The following is a 20,971-nucleotide window of genomic DNA, read 5'->3' on the forward strand; positions in this document are numbered from 1 at the left end:
TTTGGAAAACAATAATTCTGTAAATTAGAACATAAACTTACCTATTTTACTCCTAGTAACAAAACCTAGAGAAACTTGCATATGAGTCCTAGAAGATATGTACAAGAATTGTATAATTGACAATGACTGAAATGATAGGAAAAAATCAGGTAACAAAAATCTACTGACAGAAGTGGATGAATGGATTATGACATAGTCACAGAATATTATATAGCTGTGAAAATAAATTATAGCTACTGGCAATAAGATATATAAATGAAAAACAATGTTGAATGAAAAGAGCAAGTTGGAGAAAATTAAATATTATGTAATTATATAATACATAATATGTATACATATATAACTAAATTACATGCTGTAAATTTTACAAACAGCTTATTATTTAAGGATTGCTATATATGTGAAAATTTTATTTTAGAAGATAAGGACATACATCCGTTACTTCTGGAAGGGAGGTAGAGGAATAGAACTTTGGAGGAATACACTTATAACTTAAAGATGTTGATAATGTTGAGGAGGAAGAATTTCCTCTACCCCTCAAGGTCCTTCTAGCTGAACTTAAATTGACATGAGACATATTAATAGGAGAAAATCAAATTTAATAGTGTATATACAGGGAATCCAGACAGACATGGAAATTCCAAAGAGGCAGCATGAGGCTTGTATAAGCTAAGGAGAGGAGTAGGGGTCTGAGGATACAGAGGAGAAAGTCCTTAGCAAGAAGGTGAAAGATGTTTGGGAAACAAAGGTTGGCCCATTATGTAGGTAAGTGTCTCAGGTAAAGAAGAATCTCTGTTAATAGCTCTCTTCCTGGTACAAGGAATTTGAGGGGGAGGTAAAGAGCTTTTTCTGAATTTGCTGGGTTTAGATTGCTTTTAACTCAAAATAACGTTCATGCCAAAGTGTCCCATCTTGGGGTGGCCTAAACTTGGCCTGTACAATAATATTCTAGTTTTTAAACAGTCGGTTCACTACTGTTGGTGGTGTTATGCTTCATGAAGTCACATCAATTATTTATATTGATAATAGAAAAACTCTCTAAAGGCTTGGTATACAAGGGAAACCATTATAGATTTATTTCTAAGTCAACATGACTGTTTATAAACTTTGTTCAAACCAAAATCCTGATTTATGGCCCACCAAACATGTATTGTACATCTGCTTTGTGAATTAGTAGCCTATTCCCTGCTTCCCATTATGATAAAACTCATGATTCCTGCCTATATGCTAATCTATAATATTTTGAGCTTTTACAAGGCATAAAAAATAATATAACCCCGTAAAAACTGTTCATTCTCCAGAACACTTTCTTCCTTGTGAAGAGCATGTTTTCCAGGCAGCTGTCCTAACTTGGACTCAAATAAAACTCTTGTTCAGTTTGTATTGATCTTTCTTGGTGCAGTTGGCAGGATATCAGAGCAACTCACCTGAGAACACCTGGGGGTCATCTGGAACTTGGCACTCAGTACAAGCACAAGCCCTTTGTGCCCCGCTGACTTCTCACCACCTCACTGGTGAATCTGGTGAGTTGTCCTGATATCTGCATCTCCTCAACTTGAGTTGAAGATCCTTTTATTCAAGCTATTCTCTAGGTGGGAATAACCTTGAGGAACTGAAGTCTCAGATGACACAAATGGGATTCTTTTGCCATGTCTAAATTATTTTTCTTATGCACGCAATTATAGAAAGCCAGCTACAAGGCTAAGTAACCAGAAACTAGGAAGCCGTTTGGTTCAATTGATGAAAGCTCCAACTTTTGGGGAGGAACCAATGCTCACAGAGGAATTTTGAGATTTATTTGGTTTGTTGCAGCTTTGGGCTGCAGCTTTGGGCATCTTTGAACAAAACTATCCATATTAGATTGGAAAATGGAAAATGACTAATTAATGGATCCATAGATTATACTGCTACCTTACAATTAGATTTGTTTTAATAAAGGGGAGATATTTGGAAATTGGGTCTTTAATGTCCTCTCCAGAAATATTAATGAAACAAAGGCTAGATTTTCTTTGCATCTTGTTTGTGTATATGTGTCCATGTGTGTTATGTGAGATGTTTTTTCTACCTCTAGATGGTATTGCTAAGACTAATTTGTAGGGGCACCTGGGTGGCTCAGTTCGTTAAGCATCTGCCTTCAGCTCAGGTCATGATTCCAGGGTCCTAGGATCAAGCCCCACATTGGGCTCGTTGCTCTGCAGGGAGCCTGTTTCTGACACGCCCCCTGTCAAATTAAAAAGTCAAATTAATTTGTAAAAAAAGCTCTATTTAGGGGCGCCTGGGTGGCTCAGTTGTTAAGTGGCTACTTTCGGCTCAGGTCATGATCCTAGGGTCCTGGGATATAGCCCCACATTGGGCTCCCTGCTCTGCTGGAAGCCTGCTCTCCCTCTCCCACTCCCCCTGCTTGTGTTCCCCCTCTCTCTGTCTCTCTGTCAAATAAATAAATAAACAAAATCCTAAAAAAAAAAAAAGCTCTATTTAATTGGTTAAAAATTTGGTTAAAAATAAGTGCTTATAAAAACTGAGCATTCTAAAATTCAGAAAGATAGAGATTAACCCAAATATTTTGCAAGTTCATGCAATATGGAAAAATATTCAGTATTAAAACCAGTTTAAATTTGTTGGTTTAATTAAAATAGGCATGTCTTTTGGAGTTATTAACATCAAATATAATACAGATAACAGCCTTTTATTCTACCTAAATGCATTAGTTAAATTCATATTTTACCTGTTGTAATTTATCAGCAAAAAAATTACTTAAAAGGATGGTTGATTTTGCTTGTCTCATGAAGTTTTCATAGGTAATTATTAAGAACAAGTAGGCTGAATAGATAAGTTTACAGGAAAATATAAATGGCTTTCAAAGTCTTCAGCTACCTGAAACTTTGAAGTTTTGCTAAGTTAAATGATTAATTAGGTTGAATTCATTTAAGTCTTTTCCAAATAACATAGAATTCTAAATCATTGATTACTAGGTTTGTCTGCTTTTGGCAGAGAAACTGAGGATTCTTGGATCTGTTGGTAAACATGCTTTGTGCTTAATTGAAAGATTATGAGAAAATGTTTCTAGAAATTATGAAATGTATTCATAAATTTCTGACCTAAGAAATTCTGGTGTAACAGTTCATAATTGATTACTACTTAGTTCTCACTGGAGACTAAAGTTTCTAAAAGTAAAAAACAAAACAAAATTTAAGATTTTATTTGAGAGAGAGAGATAAAGAGCACAAGCAGGGGGAGCAGGGAGGGAGAGGGAGAAGCAGGCTCCCCGCTGAGAAAAGAGCCCAGTGGACCCTGGGATCATGACCTGAGCCGAAGGCAGACGCTTAACCTACTGAGTACCCAGGTGCCCTAAAAGTAAAAATTCTGATAAGGTATGAGGAATGGGAATACATTTTTCTTGAGGGAAAAGAAAGTAATTTTGTCCTAAAAGGAGACTGTTTATTTAGAGAAAGAAGGCTTAGGACAAAATCTGAATGAAAAAGAAAGTTATAGGTTTGTGAAGGGGAATCTAAAAAAAAAAAATTATGCATGGTCAGGAATGACTAAGATTGGAATAAGTGAGTTTTAAAAGTACACTAGTATAAGATTGAGATTCAGCTTTTTCTTAGATTATTGGTCTACTTTTTTTTTTTTAAGACTTTATTTGAGAGAATGAGCACAAGCTGGGGGAGGGGCAGGACACTGGGATCATGGACTGAGCGGAAGGAAGATGCTTAACTGACTCAGCCACCCAGGTGCCTGATTATTGGTCTACTCTTGATAAGAAATTATAAACAAGGTCTTTATCTGCCCAGAAAAACAAAGTTTATCTTTATCAAGTTTTTGATTATTGAAAATTAAAACTTCTCTATTAAAGGGGCTTAAGTTTTACTTATAACTGTATATAACCTTCTGTAGAATCTCTTATTGCTACCTTGGTTAAACATAAAGTTTACAATGATCTGTAATCCTATTTAGGCATGCACTTTAGAAGCTTCTGAGGTCTTTACCAAAGTTCCCAAGTATTCAAATTCTAAAAGAAGTCTTTTTGACTAATTAGACTTGTTTATTTGGTATGTTTAAGTTACAAGGGAAGCATTGTCAAACAAATGATGAAAATCCTTCTTAGGTTACATTGTATAGGTAAATGCTCTGGTTTAGAAATTATATGAAATTCCTGAAGTTTTCATATGTTCTGGTATAAGGTCATGTCAAATGATGTTATGTCACAGAAATAAACAGATTTCCTTGTCAAGTGCATTATCATGAACTCTCATCAGATCTTTGTGGATGTATTTTAGTCTTTTGTCATTTATGGTTATTGTTCTGATGCTCTTGTAAAATGTGTTTCTTCTTCAAGGAAATTCATGAAAAGGACTTTTTTACAAACACCGGTTTCTAATATATTTTAAGTCATAAAGCTAAGCTGAGTAAGAATTTCCAAAACTAATGGGAAAGCTGCATTCAAATAGAACAAAAATTAATAACATGAGACTAAATGAATTAAGAAAGATGATTACAGATTGGTGACTTTTGTTTGAAATATTGCTGGTCCTCCAATGTCTGATCTTCCAAAATTAAGGAAACTTTTTCTCTTAAGATATCTATGCCTTACAGAAATAAATATTTCAACTTGTTTATGAAGGAATATTTTATCTTTTCTCCCTACCTGAACCCTCTGGAATTCAAAATCTGTCCGTGAATATTCTTTCTTTCACGGCATTTACGTAAATTCAATAAGAATCTGTTCTCTTTGGAACAGAACACCATTGGAAACATTGGTTATATTACCAAGGCTTTGACTGGAATGTCATATTTGAGAGACATGAATAGCCTCAGGTATGACCAGACAACTTTGAGGAATGAAGGTTGACTGGAACAAGAGAGCACCTTGGAAATGTTGACCTGATACCTTGCTTTCCAAAATACCCGGTAGCCTTACCAGGTGAGTAAAGAATGTCATTTCTCAGGATATTTGGGGTACATCAAGAAGAGAAATTCACCCAAACCTATAGATATTGTAGGCAAATCTTGATGTTAAGTATTTGGCTTCTAACCTTGAGAGGTTATTTAAAGCTCAATTTGAAATTCCTTATAAAAAGTCCCAGCAAAGCAGATTTAAAGAACTTGTATGGTAACTCACTATTCTTGCTATGCCTCTATAAAGAATTAGGCCAAGTTTATTAAAACAAGGATGATTATAAAAAGAATATGCTTCAATAACACATTTTTGTAGATATTATTAGATTTTAATACTATTTATTATATACTAGACTAGATCCTGATTTCTTCTAGTGTCCTCTAATGCTTGGTACAACTCTACAAACTAACATTTTTAATTTTCTTCCACCTTTCTGACTTGAATCATTTGAGAACTAAAACTGCCCTTTTTCTTGAACCTCTGCAAACTGCAAATGTAAATAGCTTGATGTCAAGAAATCACTGGAATAGCCCATATGTAGACAATCTTTGTGCCTATTGCTCAGTGGGCCACCCAAAGATCATCAGAGACATTTGAACTACAAACTGGGATAAGAAGTAGATGACATGAGGGTAGATTGATGTCCCAAGATTTGGGACTAGGTCTATATTTCTACTCTTCTTTCTTTTAAAATTATAACATTAGGTTTACTATCTTCTATTTGTTTGCTTTTACCTCCCCCTTTATTGCATCCTGATAAATCATCAGGTAACCATGAGATTTTAACTAATATAACTCCGAATACTATCCTCATACTTTATTATGATGAAAATTTAGATAAAATGTTTAATGACCTCTTGGACATACTCTAATGTTCCTTTAACTCACTGGTGCTTATATATTATAAAGAACCTCTATTAGAAAAAACCTTTCAGGAATTACTACCTAACTTAAATTTAACCTAAATTATATATAACATTCAACAGACTGGAAATGGAAATCCCTGACACATTTAGTTGTGCCTTTCCCCATTTATACTCACTCTCTTGAACCTCCCCTAGTGTCACTGGAAAGAGAATTTCTCTTTGCAGACATCAGGATCGTAGTTCTCCCCCTTCCTATCTGCTCATCTCACTTTATGGATCTCGTTCTTTCTCACAGCCATGTACCCAGTGAGCTCTTGGACATTCAAGCAGTCCTGAGGCTGTGGTCATTGATGCTGGATGCATAATCATTAATCCTTTTTCTTAATCCTAAGAATCCTTCTAATCATCTTTCTTAATTCATTTAGTCTCATGTTATTAATTTTTTGTTCTATTTGAGGTAACATTTGTTCCAAAGGGGGCATGAGAGAAGAAAAAATTTCTATCCTCATATAACAAACACCTAAGAGAAAAATACAATAAAAATCTGATAATAGTATGGTTAGTATAAAAATGAAATTTGTGTATGTGATATTTATAGGAATGTAATAAAAATCCCTCACATTCAGCAAAAAGGCAACTTATATGTCACACAAAGAACCTTACTGAAACCAAGAGTAAATTCCTATAGAACATGCATCTGAAATACAGATATAAAAGAAGCATAAAGAAAATGATCATTAAATTCTCAGCATCTGAAAAGAGGAATAAAAACAAAGTCAAAGACATTTGCACGAGTCATATTTGGGAAATTTCCAACTGTGAGCAAAGCAAAAAAAATGAGCCCTAAATATGTATTCAGATAGTTACTGATGGAAAAGTGTGAGCAAAAACCAAGATAGAAGATCATAACCATTTAATTTCCTAGGGAAAGGGGGTAAGAGAATACATGGTAGTGCTCTGTCAACCTGAAACTCAGGTGCTGACCTTCCTAAAAGGAAATTCTTCATTTTCCAGTACCCCAAAGCTTAAATGAACTAAATAATAAGACTACAGGGGATATTTTAAATATTAAAGGTGTTTTTTAATTGTTTTTGTTTTTACCTCTGGCAGTATCTATATCTGAAACAAGAAGTCTTGACCCATTTACAAACAAAACACATATTAAAAAAAAATGCCACTCTGACTAGCCCATTATACCATTTTTCTAAACAGTTAATAATTTCCAATCCATGGGATTAGGAGATCCTGAACGATTGGCCTACTAGCTGTACCTTTTTTGAGCTAATTCTTTACAGATCAGTGGATGTTCATCTACCATAATTGGTGACTGGGATTTCTTTGTCCTACTAGAATAAATGGGATTCCGAGCACAAGCAAGAGACAAAATTCTGGAAAACATAGGATCCAGACATTTTATACAGCTCCATTAAGAAACTGAGATGGATGTTAGCCTATATGAAATTTATTTATGTGATCTACTTATTAATAATAAGTATCTTCATGCAAGTCATGCTTTGCTCCAAACTCTGATTTCTACTCTTTGTCTTACACTGTTAAATAAATCCCAAATAGTCTTTTAATTGGTATAGTACTTCATTCCTTTTGCTTGCTTTCCAAGTCCCAATGGTGTCTTGCAGACATAGTTTTAGTCCCTCTATACGAAGTATGATTTTTCCATTAGTATGAACGAAAGAGGCTACTTATATCTGGGTAGTGTGTGGTTGCAGATTTCTACAAAATGGCACTGGAAAATAAAAGTCAGGTCACAAATCCTTCTCTCAAAGGCAAATACAGTTCCTGCTTTTGATTCAGGCAGAAAGCCAAACCTAGAATAAGAGAAGCCATATGTATGTATTTGAGAGAAATTTGCCTATGTAAGTAGGGATTTTCCCCAAGTAATGAAGTTAACTTTTCGATGCCTTTAGGAGAATGAAGGAAATGTAATGGTCACACTACAAACTTTAAAAATGTTTTACAAATACTTTGAGGTAATTTTTTAAAAAGAAAAAACAGCATGATAAAAGGGCCACAGCCTTCATCAAGACTGATTAATGCAAAGAGGGCAAGTATGGCATTTAAAAGTTCACCAGTTTCCTACACTCAAGTACAGCTGAAACTTGTTCCCAGATATTTTTATCCATGTTCAAAAGCAGAAAGATCTCTGACTCAATTGGGGAGAGCCTGTAAACCTGCCCACTCTCAACCCCTTTCTGATCTTCATTTGTGCTTAATAAGACATGAGAAAAACAAATGAGTGATTCTAGGGTTACCATTAGAAAACCTCTTTTATACACACTAACACAGTTCAAGAAGATTGATCCTAAGGTTTCCAGGCTCAGAGCATCTACAGATCTTCTAAACAAGTGGTTCTCCACTGGGAGAAATTTGCCCCTAGGGAACACTTGGTATGTCCAGAGACATTTTTATTCTTACAACTGGAGAGTAGGAGATGCTACTGGCATCTAATGAGTAAATCAGGAATCCTGAAAAATATCCTACAGTACACAGGACAGCCCCTGACAAGAAAGCATTAGAGCCCCAAATATCAAAAGCAGAAGTTGAGAAACACTGTTATAGATCAGTGTCCCCTGGATCAGCCCAATCTATGAGGAAGCATGGTCTTCTTACTGATTTTTGACCTTTGGGTCCTCATTGTAAGCAGGCATTTGGAACCATAATTACCCTGCTGTGTATGTGTCAATTGGGGGTGAGGGGCATGGTTTCTCTCCTTATTTCCAGGTTGGGAGGCCCTCCTTGAAGGAATTATTTGGAGTCCATAGCTCTGTTCCTCTCTTCTAACAGACCTGGATCTCAGATCCTGACCTGCTCTGGCCTAAAAAGAAAGACACAAAAGGGAGGCTGGAGCCAAATAAAATGTTATTTTTTGTTTTTTCTCAGCTCACCTGGAATATTCTAAGTTAAGCAGAATGACATTTGGAGTTTGCTTCCACCTCTAGGCCAAACAGTGTGTTTGACAAGGACTATAAACAAAAATAAATTTCAGGGCGCCTGGGTGTCCCAGGTGGTTAAGCCTCTGACTCTTGGTTTTCACTCAGGTCATGATCTCAGGGTCGTGAGATCAAGCCCCACGTCAAGCCCTACATCGGGCTCCATACTCAATGCAGAATCTGCCTAAGAGTCTCTCTCTTCCTCTCTCTCTCCCCTTTCCCCTGCTTTACTCTCTGTCTCTAAAATAAATAAAAATCTTAAAAAAAAAAATTTCAAGAATAGCTTTTATATTTGAATTCCACTTCATGGTATACAATTATATGTATGAATTCCCATACTGATATATTTAATCAAGAAAAAAACCCAAATGGGGCACCTGGGTGGCTCAGTTGGTTGGGTGACTGCCTTCGGCTCAGGTCATGATCCTGGAGTCCCAGGATCAAGTCCCGCATCGGGCTCTCTGCTCAGCAGGGAGTCTGCTTCTCCCTCTGACTCTCCCCTGTCTCATGTGCTCTCTCTCTCATTCTCTCTCTCAAATAAATAAATAAAATCTTAAAAAAAAAAAGAAAAAATCCAAATGTTTAAATTTTCCTCTATTTAAAATACTTAAAAAATATCAGTACAAAGTGGCCAATGTTGCTTTCTTTTTTCTTTTTTAAGATTTATTTATTTATTTATTTATTTATTTATTTATTTATTTGAGAGAGAGGATGAGAGGAGAGAGAGAGCTCATGAGAGGGGGGAGGGTCAGAGGGAGAAGCAGACTCCCCGCCGAGCAGGGAGCCCGATGCGGGACTCGATCCAGGGACTCCAGGATCATGACCTGAGCTGAAGGCAGTCGCTTAACCAACTGAGCCACCCAGGCGCCCCCAATGTTGCTTTCTTGAGAAGAAAAAAAATATTCTGGGATGATGTTCTTCATTGATTTTGGTGTTAAAGTAATGGTAGAAATAGATGAAAAATACAGATGCTGTAAAAATTTTCCTTAGTAGAATAGTAGGTTAGAAGCTTTGTTGGTTCTCCATTTACTCATCTGAAATTTTACTGATCCATGAAACCCAAAATTCTGGAATCACTGTTCTAGTCTAGTCAACAACTAAATAGTCAAGGTCTTTGCTTAAGCAACTCCACTGGTGAGGAATTTTCTGCTTTCTGAGGAAGACCATGTCATATCTGGCCAGTCCTATTGGAAAGTTCTTTATGTTGCAGTAAAACATAACATTTGTAATCATCCCCTCATAATTTCTTGGTTCTTGGCTCTTGTTCTACCTTGCAGGTCACAGCAAATGAGCCAAATTCCACTTCTATAGGACAGCAATAAGTAATGATGGTTATCATACCCACCTTGAACTTCATCTTCTCTAAGCCAAGCATTTGCTAGTGCTGCACTGACACAACTCAATAGTTCCTCTCTACATTGTGGTCATTGTCCTCCAAGTAGCTTCCAGTTTCTATAAAATTGAACAAGCTAAGTTTTAGCTGAAACAAAGTCTATTATATCATTTTTCTGTTTTAGACATTTCACTCATACTATTTGGCTTTAAGGACAAACTAGATTTGTTGGCAGGCCTTAATAATATTGACACATGAAATTATAGTTAAATCAAACCATAGATATTTAAACAAATTCTTCCTCTAACTCCTATGCCCTCTACTGCGTATACAATCAATTGGTGGGGTTTCTATTTGATTCAAGGTTAGGATTTTTTTTTTTTATTCATATCCTAAATTTCCTCTTATTGTCAGCACATCGTTCCACACTGCTGAGATTTTTAAAAATATTTTTCTTATAAAATATTTCAAACATTTGGAAAAAGAGATGAATATAATGAAAGGTCATATGGCCAAACCCAAACACAATAAATATTAACATTATACCACATTTTCTTTAGGTTATTATGTTTTTATTTATTTATTTTTTAATTTTAATTTTTTTTTAAAAGATATGAGCACTTTTAGGTCTCTTTTTTTTTTTAAGATTTTATTTATTTGACAGAGAAAGACACAGCGAGAGAGGGGAACAGAAGCAGGGGGAGTGGGAGAGGGAGAAGCAGGCTCCCAAGGAGCAGGGAGCCCAATGCGAGACTCGATCCCCAGACCCTGGAATCGTGACCTGAGCCGAAGGCAGATGCTTCACGACTGAGCCACCCAGGCGCCCCGGTCTCTCTTTTTTTTAAAGATTTTATTTATTTATTTATTTGAGAGAGAGAATGAGAGAGAGAGAGCACATGAGAGGGGGGAGGGTCAGAGGGAGAAGCAGACCCCCCGCCGAGCAGGGAACCCGATGCGGGACTCAATCCCGGGACTCCAGGATCATGACCTGAGCCGAAGGCAGTCGCTTAACCGAATGAGCCACCCAGGGGCCCAGGTTATTATGTCTTTAAGCAAACCAAACTTTAAATATATTTGCAGCCCGAGAACTCTGAAATCCCACCCCCTGCCCTCTTCTCCCTAGTTAAACCACCACCCTGAAGGTGCTATGCATACTTATCATCCCAGATTTATATACCTAATTCTACATATGCAGACAGCTATAGACTATACATACTTTTAAATATATCATAGAATATGAATCACTATATAGTTTGGTTTTTTTAACCCTTTTTTTCTGACCCTTATCCTTGTTAAAACATGAGGTACCAGTTCTTTCATGTTCAGTTGCCCATTTGTCCAGTCTATTTTCTCCATTTCAAACAATGCTATTACATGCATCTTTAAACACATCATCTTACGTCCATGTATAATAGTGGCCATAGGATAAGATGTCTAGAAGTAAAATGTCTGGGTTATGGTTATATATCATTACTTTTAATAGATACTGTCAAATTGCATTTTAAATCAATAGTACTAATTTGTGTTTCCATTAACAGTGATTGAGAGTTTGCATTATTCCACATCCTTGGCAACACTTGGTGTTATGGGTTAAATTGTGTCCTCCTCCAAAATTCATAAAGTCATGTTGAAAATTCCATATTGAATCCCTTATCATCAATATCTCAAATGTGACCTTATTTGGAAATAGGGTCACTGCAGATAAAATTAATAAAATTAGGTCATATTCGAGTAGGGTGGGTCCTTAATCCCATGACCGGTGTCCTTAGCAAAAGGGGAAACTTGGACATAGGGAGAATGCCATGTGAAGATAAAGGCAGACAGATATTGTAGAGATGTAGAAGTCAAGGAACACCAAAGGTTGCCAACGAACCACCAGAAGCTAGGGAGAGCATGAACAGATTGTCCTTCACAGCTTCCAGAGGGAGCCAACACTTTGATCTTATTCTTCTAGGCTACAGAACCATGAAACAAGTAATTTGTTGTGCAAACCACCCAGTTTGTGGTACTTTGTTATACTAGCTCTAACAAACTAATATACTTGGTATTACCTGACTTTTCAAATGTTTGCCAATATGATAGATATAAGATAGAATCTTATTTCTAATTTTTATTTCCTTCCACCAATGATATTGAGCATATACATTGCTAAATTGGGTTCCCTTTTCAAAGAATTACCTTTTTAATCTCTGCCTACTTTTAACTGATTTACCTCCAAGTTTGATGATTATTTTTTTACATAAATATTTTAATTATCCAACAATACTTTTATGAAATAGGTTCTTGGTATCATGATTAAAGGTATTCCTACCCTGAGGTCTTAATATCTTCTACAATTCATTTTCTAATAATTTAAAGTTTTGCTTTTCACAATTTGTTCTTTAATCTGACTGGATTTGAATTTTGTGTACAAAATGAGGCAAGAATTTATCGTTTTTTATATTTGGATAATCAATTTTCCAATAACCATTTCTTTCTTTAACCAAAAAGTGAACAGCAGCATTGTTTTTAATGAATTTTAGTCCAGACTACAAAGCAGGGCACTAGCTGTTGCCCTGACTTGTTAGTACACATATAAACATTGGCTTTTTGTTCCTCCATAAAAGCAAGTTACAGAAGTATATCAGATGGACAGGATAAGACATTTGAATCTAGTTTTGAAAAATTAGCCCGGAAGCTAGTAGTACTGTTGCAGTGTAAAAGGCTTTCATGTACTTTTTGCCCAACACCCACCCTATTTATCAGTTCAAATGATCAAGAGATTTTGCGGGAGAATTTCTCTTTTGAGACTTTTAGTGTACAAGGGTCATTTTTCTTGGTTTTGCTGCTGACGTCCTTTACCTCTGTCACTGGATGAGTGAGGGAGCTGGCACAGTTCTTCAGGAGTTCTTCTGAGGCACTTTGACCATGATGGTTTTCACTTAAGTATGTGCCTGCAGCCCATCCTCTCCCAGCTTCTGGCCGCTCTGGACAGCTTGTAGCCACTGAATGGTGATTGGGCCCCAAACACATCATAGCAGTTGACCTACACAGTGCCAGCCTGGAGGGCTTGGGACAGATAATTGGCCTTGTCCAAGTCCTTGGTGAAGACAGCTGCAGCCAGCCCATACTTGGAATTGCTGGCTCTCCCAGTGACTTCCTCTGTGGTCTTGTACTTCAGGATCTGCATCATTGGCCCAAAGATCTCTTCCTTGGCAGTAGTCATGCTGTCTTATATATCTCCAAATGGTGATGGTGGGCTAGACAAAGTAGCCGAGGTCAGCAGTCACCCCTCTATCACATAACAGCTTCACTCCCTCCTCTTTCCCAGATTTGATATAACCAAGGACCTTCTTAAGCTGAGTTTCATCTACCTGAGGTCCCTAGTTGTCAAAGGGTTCCCAACTACACAAGACCTGGCCCAGGTGATGCTCTGCTTCACAGACTCAGTGTAAATATCTTCTTGCACAAACTGGGAACCTGCACAGCAGCACTGGCCCTGCTTGAAGAACAGGGCAAAGGGGGCCTGTTTCATGGCCCAGTTCATGTCTGCATCTGACATGATGATATTGCCTGCCCCCACACACAAACACACGCCAGGGTCACTCTCTTGAGGTTATTGCTCCCTGCAGCAACCTGGACTAGGTGGCCAACCTCAGTGGAGCCTGTGAAGGCCGCTTTGTCCACATCCTCAGGGGAGGTGATGGTAGCCCCATCTGTGGGGCCAAATCTAGGAATAATATTAACTATGCAAGGGGGAAAGGCAGCCTCCTTAATGAGGTTGGTCACATAGAGGGTGGTGAGTGGAGTCTGCTCAGCTTCCTTCAGCACAACCTTTCCTATTGCCAGGGCTGGGCCCAGTTTCCTGACTTGCATCAGAAGTGGGAAGTTCCATGCAATGATCTGCCTGAACACTCTGATAGATCCATGGTGGATATAGCTGAAAAAGTCCCCGTCCATGGGAATGGTTGTCCCATGGTACTTATCAGCCCAACCAGGGTAATAATTGAGGCTTTTGAGGACCACGTCCAGATGACATAGGCTTGCTGTTATCCAGGGTCTCCAAGGCTGCCAGGTAGGTCCGGTCTTGTTCAATCAGATCAGCCAGGCTGCTCAGCAGGTGGCCTGTGTCAGATGTGTCCATGTGGCACCAGGGTGAACCCAGCTGGAAGGCAGCCTGGGCTGCCTTTACTGCCCTGTCCACATCTTCCTTGTCTCCTTCAGCTACCTGACAGATGACTTCTCCCATGGGTGGATTAACAGTGGGGAATGTTTTCTTGCTGACAGCACTGTGCCACACATTTTTTGTGAAAATCTTGTTGTAGAAGACTTCAGGCTGTTGGTTGGGTGGCAGCAGCAGACACTAGGTGATGACCCAGGCTGGGCCCAAGGTCGGCAGCATGCAACATGCTGTGGTGGGAGCAGGTGTGCAGGACCTCCAAGAACCATTTATAATTTTCAGTTTTTTGTTCATTAATTTCTACTAGCACTTCTGTCACAGTTCATGTTCCCATATATGTGCAGCCTTATTTTGGGCTCTTTATTCTCTTCCATTTGTCTTTTTTGTCTAATTCTGTGGTACTACTATACCGTCTTAACTATTATAGCTATTAAGTTTTCATTGACATGAAAAAACTTTTTAGTATCATTTTTCCTCAATTTCTAATTACAGTGCATTGTCACTAGAGAACATAATTAGTATCATATTGAGTCTATAATAGATTAATTATTAAAATGAGTCTTTTTCTATCTGTTTTGGAGTAGTTGCTAAGTAGTTTGCAACACACAGCCCAAGCACTACATGCAGGGCAAATATGTCTGGGAGGTGAGGAAAGAGAACTTCTTTCCCCTCCTTCACAGGTAAAAGAGATGTCCTCTTATACCTATTAAAGAGCTTTAAGAAACAAAGAGCTTAATTCCAGTCTTCTGGAGCTTGAATAGCAATGCTACTAGTAGAAAGAAGGGGACATTTATTACTAGAGGCAGTTCAGTGTAGAGGGAATAAGCAACCAGCCAAAGAGGCACAGCATGCATCAGGGAGCCATAGCCAAGTGTTTCCAGCTGGGGAATCTTTAAGGAACCCCTTGGGACTACCCTCAAGAGAAACATTCAACTTTGAACATCCACTGAGCATCGACATAGATATGCATAATAGCAGGCAAATAAAAGTTTTCTCTCTCCTCTTCCTCTCCCACTTTTGTCCACCATCAAATTCAAGATGAGAGGATATAGAGAAAGAACTGATGAGAAAGGATGGAGGAACCAAACAAGGAAATAGTGCAACTAAGCATGCCTCTTCCCCCTGTGTTAGCTTTCAGTGAGAAAGAGGAAAATATTTCACTTAAATGAAATTGGGAATTTTTGTTATTCACTGCAATATATATTCTTTTTAGTACACATGAAACATTTACAAAAATACAAAAAAAAACCCCTCAATACATTTTAAAGAATCAATATGATAAATAATCTCTCTTCTGATGATTATATAATAAATTGGAAATTGATAAGAAAATTATTGCTTTAGAATCTTGTATTTTGGGAAAACATGACATATTTCCAAGCACTTGCATTAAAGATTATGATTTTTTTTAAAGATTTTTTATTTATTTGACAGAGAGAGACACAGCGAGAGCAGGAACACAAGCAGGGGGAGTGAGAGAGGGAGAAGCAGGCTTCCCGCCGAGCAGGGAGGCCAATGTGGGACTCGATCCCAGGACCCTGGGATCATGACCTGAGCCAAAGGCAGACGCTTAATGACTGAGCCACCCAGGCACCCTAAAGATTATGATTCTTAGAAGGACATCATATTAGTAGTACTTCTTCCAAAAATATACAACGTGAATCTAATCATAAATAAACATTAGACTGAATAAAACTGAGGAACAGTCTACAAAATAAATGACCTGAATTCTTCAAAATACCAATGAATGACAAAGAAATTGCCAAAGAATTATTCCAGACTGAAGGAGGCTAAAGAAACATAAAAGCTAAATATAATGAGTGATTCTGGATTAGACTGTGGACTAGGAGGGGGAAAAGCTATGACAGTCATGACTGAGGCAAAGCAAGAACAAGAGAGTATTATGAACAACTTCATATTACTATCTTTTAAAACCTAAATTTGTGAATTTCTGTAAGAGTATAAAGTGTCAAAATGAATCAAAAGTGAAGAGAAATATTGAATAAGAAGCATTAAAGAAAGTACAGTCAACATCTTTCTCCCACCTCACCCCCAAGTAGTCCTAGATTTTACAGATGAGTTCTACCAATCTTTCAGAAAGAGATAACACTGACAGAAGCTGCCCAAGGAAAGAGCAAATGCTGTCCAGCCTAATAGGAAGAGATAATATTGAACCACTTCTTACTTATACAGTTGTATTAGTTGCTTACATTCTGATTGGCTGTGCTCCATAATGATTAAGCAGTGAACACTGTCATTTTGAATGCTAGTTTGAATATTACTCAGGAAAAGTATAATTAGAATTCCAAAATCAGATGACAAAACAACAAATAATACAATTTTATTTATGCATCTGGATGCAAAAATCCCAAATAAAATTTAGCTTTAAAAAATTCAACACTTTTTTTTAAATCATGCATTATAATCACTTAATATTACCCAAGGAAATTTCTACATGAAAAAGCCTTTCAGTGAATGAGTAATGTGAATGGAACTTGTGAACCAAAGGTCACCTAAAATCTTCTCCATAAAAGCAACAAGAACAATGGCAAAAATTGTCCAATCAGCTTATTTAGAACCTGAAAATTAACTGAAGGCTAAAACAATCTGGGGAGCATTTATTCAAGAACAGCTGAATCTCAGTAACAACATTACCTTTGTGGCATTTGAACTTGGCCTGTTTCCATACCACACTCCCCAGCTCCATGGTAGCTTTGAAAACCAACAATTCCACAATCACAGGAAACCAAGAGCATAGCAGTCACTGGAGGGAGGAAAGGGTTGGAGTTTCTCCAAAGCCCCAGATAACTGTCATTATTTGACTTGTCTGGCAGTTCCCATGAAATCTTCACTAAAGTGGCTTGTCTTTATTTGAACTGACTCAAGTTTGCCTAATGCAAACAGCTTTCCCCCTGCCCCCTTAAGGGACTTGTCAAAGACATTAAGCAGCAACTGTAACTGCTTAATATCTTAGCTGCCCAAGACACCAATAATGGCTCGGTCAAACAACTTGAAGGGAAGAAAAAAAAAAAAAACTTAAAAAAGGGGGGGAGGAATTCTGGAATTAAAAAGTATAACACCTGCAATGAAAATTTTACCAGAGAGACTCAAAAGCAGATTTGAGCTGGAAGAAGAAAGAATCTGTGAACTTGAAGGTAGTTCAAGGAACAGATCTGAGGGACAGAAAGAAAAAATGAATAGTGAATACAGGCTCAGAGACCTGGGGGATACCATCAAACATTCCAACATACATATAACAGAAGGAAAGAGAAAGGGAAAGGAATACTTGAAAAAAATAATGGCTGAAAACTCCCTGATTTTTGTGGGAAATATTAATTTACACAGCTCAAAAAACTCAACAAACTTCAAGTAAAATAAGCTCGAAGACATTCCGACTTATACACATCATAATCAGGCTGTAGAAAAAAAGAGATAATTGGGAAAAGTAACATTTTTGCTTTATGTTTTTACTAAATGTCCTAAAACATTGGAAGTTCCAATATTCTACAAAAGGCAGTATATTCAAATGTCAAAGTATTATGGATTTCTTAATAGGAAATACTCTGTGCCTCACTCAGTCTGGCTTTGGATACCCTACAAATACTGATTGAATCTGCCCCATTTGACCTAGATAATAAATAGAATCAGCTGGAATAGAAATGTTGATTGCAAAATCTTTTCATTCTCTGTGATAAATGATTCCTCCCCAGACAAGTCTTAGCCATTGTGCCAGTGTTCAGTCATATTATCTCTTTAGAGAAAGCATGTCCTGGAGAGCAAATATATCTCAATCTTTTTTTTTTTTAAAGATTTTATTTATTTATTTGACAGAGAGAAACACACCGAGAGAAGGAACACAAGCAGGGGGAGTGGGAGAGAGAGAAGCAGGCCTCCTGCTGAGCAGGGAGCCCGATGTGGGGCTTGATCCCAGGACCCTGGGATCATGACCTGAGCCAAAGGCAGATGCTTAACGACTGAGCCACACAGGCGCCCCTATCTCAATCTTCTAAATAACCTTCTATCCATTACTGACAGTGATACAGTGAACTTTCAAGGGTCCCATTGGAAAGAGGATACTGAGGAAATAGCCAGATAGAGGGGAAAAAAACCCACACAATTTTATAGTTGGTTCTACCCACTTGAAACAGCTACTATAAAAGTGATAAATTATAAAGATGAGGAACTCAGCCCACCTATGAGCCAAAAAATCCCCCCAAAACCTTATATATTTAGTCAAAAAATGAACAAAATTATTTTTTAAAGATTTTATTTATTTATTTGGCAGAGAGAGTGAGTGAGCACAAGCAGGGGGAGAGGCAGAGGGAGAGGGAGAAGCAGACTCCCTGCTGAGCAGGGAGCCCAACATCATGACCTGAGCTAAAGGCAGACACTTAACTGACTGAGCCACCCAGGCACCTCTGAACAAAATGATTATTAGTGTATTACTTCCTTGAACAAACATCGTAATCTCTTTATAGGTCTTCAATGTCATACTTTCTTTTATTTTTCTAAACAATTACTATGATTCCCTTTCTTTTCAAATATATATATTTACCTCCTTTCAAATGTATTTTCTTAGAACCCTCTTTTGAAGTAGCCTCTTCGAATTTTCAGGTAAGGACCACCTTCCCCACCCCTAACAAGCATCAGAACACTTTATGTTCCCTGTGTTTCAAGAGACCCTCCACCCTTGCTCACACGGCAGATCTTGAAAAGAGTTTTGGGTATACTCAGATAAAGAAGCAAGACTATAGTTTTTGTATTTTAAGAAGTGGGGTTTAGTGATTATTATCTATCATGATTCTATGGATTGTTTAGATCAGCTGGATGATTGTTCTATTCCACTTGGCATTGTCTGGGATCTCTTCTTTGGGGCAGGAACACTAACCAAATCATTCTATGAGGCCAATATTATCCTGATTCCCAAATCATTACACAGACATTAAAAGAAATTAAACTACAGACCAATATGCTTTATGAATATAGACAAATTCAAAATAAATTCTAGCAAACCAAATCCAGGAACATATGAAATGTATTATACACCATGACCAAGTGGGATTCATTCCAGGAATACAAGGTTGGTTCAATATATGAAAATCAATCAATGCAATAGACCATTTAATCAAGAATAAAAAACACATGATCATGTCAATGGATGCAGAAAAGGCATTTGACAAAATCCAACACCCTTATTATAAAACACTAAACAAACTAGGAATAGAAAGAAACTTTCTCAACCAGATAAAGGCATCTGGGAAAAATTCACAATTATTCTATTATGGATGAAAGACTGAATGCTTTCCTCCTAAAATGAGGAACAAGACAAGGATATCTGCTCTTGCCACTCTTATTCAACATTATACTGGAGACTTAGCTAGAGCAATTAGGGAAAAAGAAAAAAGATATCCAGATTAGCAAGATTTCTTACAATTCAATAACAAAAATATAACCTCATTAAAATATGTGGAAAGAAATTGACCAGATATTTCTCCAAAGAAGATATACAAATGGTTAATAATTATTAGTGAAAAGCAAGTCAAAAACCACAATGAGATAGAACTTCCTACCTAATAGAGTAACTATAATAAAAAAGGTTCTCATAAAAAAAAAGTATAGATGAAGATATGGAAAACACTAATGTATTGCTGATGGGAATGGAGAACATGCAGCTGCTTTCAAAAACAGTTTGGCAATTCTTCAAAAATTTCAACATAGAGTTAGCTTATAATTTTGAAATTCCATTCCTAGGTATATACCTAAGATAAATGAAAGAGTGTGTATGTGTATGTGTGTGTGTGTGTGTGTATCCATATTAAAACTTGTATCCAAATGTTCATAGCAACATTATTCATTATAGCCAAAAAGTAGAAACATCCCAAATATTCAAGTGATGAATAAATAAAATATGGTATAGCTATATAATGGAGTATTATTGAGGTATAAAAATAATGAAGTATTGATATATGCTACAATATGGATGAACTTTGGAGATATTATGCTAAGTGAAAGAAGCCAGACATGAAAGAAAACACATTGTATGATTCCACTGATATGTACTGCACAGAATGGGCAAATGCATAGAGACAGAAATCAGTGTGGTAGTTGACAGGGACTGGGGACACAGAGCAATGAGGAATAACTGCTTAATAGGAATAGGATTTCCTTTGGCAGGGTGATTAAAATGTTTTAGAACTAGATACCTTTATGGATATACTAAAAATCACCCAACTGTATATTTTTTAATATTTTATTTTATTTTTATTTTATTTTATTTTATTATGTTATGTTAGTCACCATACATTACATCATTAGTTTTTGATATAGTGTTCCATGATTCATTGCATCTAACACCCAGTGCTCCATTCAATACGTGCCCTCCTTAATACTCATCACCGGGCTAACCCATCCCCCCCAACCCCCTCCCCTGTAAAGCCCTCAGTTTGTTTCTCAGAGTCCATAGTCTCTCATGGTTTCTGATAACTTTCATATCATACACTGAAGTGGGTCAAAATTTATGGAACTCTAGTGGAGAAACTGATGGATTCATAAAACTGCTATCAAAGATCAAAATCAACAAGAATTAATTACATGGGACTGAATGAATTCATAAAGATGTCTTTTTGTTTGAAACATGGCTGGTTCATTAATGTTTTGTATTTCCAAATTTAATAAGATTTTTCTCTCACCCCCACCCCCCTCCCCTCTAAAACCCTCAGTTTGTTTCCAACTGTATACTTTAAAAGTGCTGAATTTAATGGTGTG

General features: G+C 37.1%; 1 long non-coding RNA gene and 1 pseudogene across 2 annotated transcripts in view; both read right to left on the reverse strand.

Moving 5' to 3' along the window:
- The window catches only part of LOC123858805 (uncharacterized), a 140,197-nt gene that overhangs the window by 53,239 nt on the left and 65,987 nt on the right, over positions 1-20,971 (reverse strand). The window lies entirely within an intron of this gene.
- On the reverse strand, positions 12,764-14,435 carry LOC123858804 (aldehyde dehydrogenase, mitochondrial-like; annotated as a pseudogene).

Source organism: Mirounga angustirostris, unplaced genomic scaffold (genome assembly GCF_029215605.1).
Source record: "Mirounga angustirostris isolate CCGP_5_RB_7025 unplaced genomic scaffold, mMirAng1.0.hap1 SCAF_4, whole genome shotgun sequence".
Classification (NCBI taxonomy): domain Eukaryota; kingdom Metazoa; phylum Chordata; class Mammalia; order Carnivora; family Phocidae; genus Mirounga; species Mirounga angustirostris.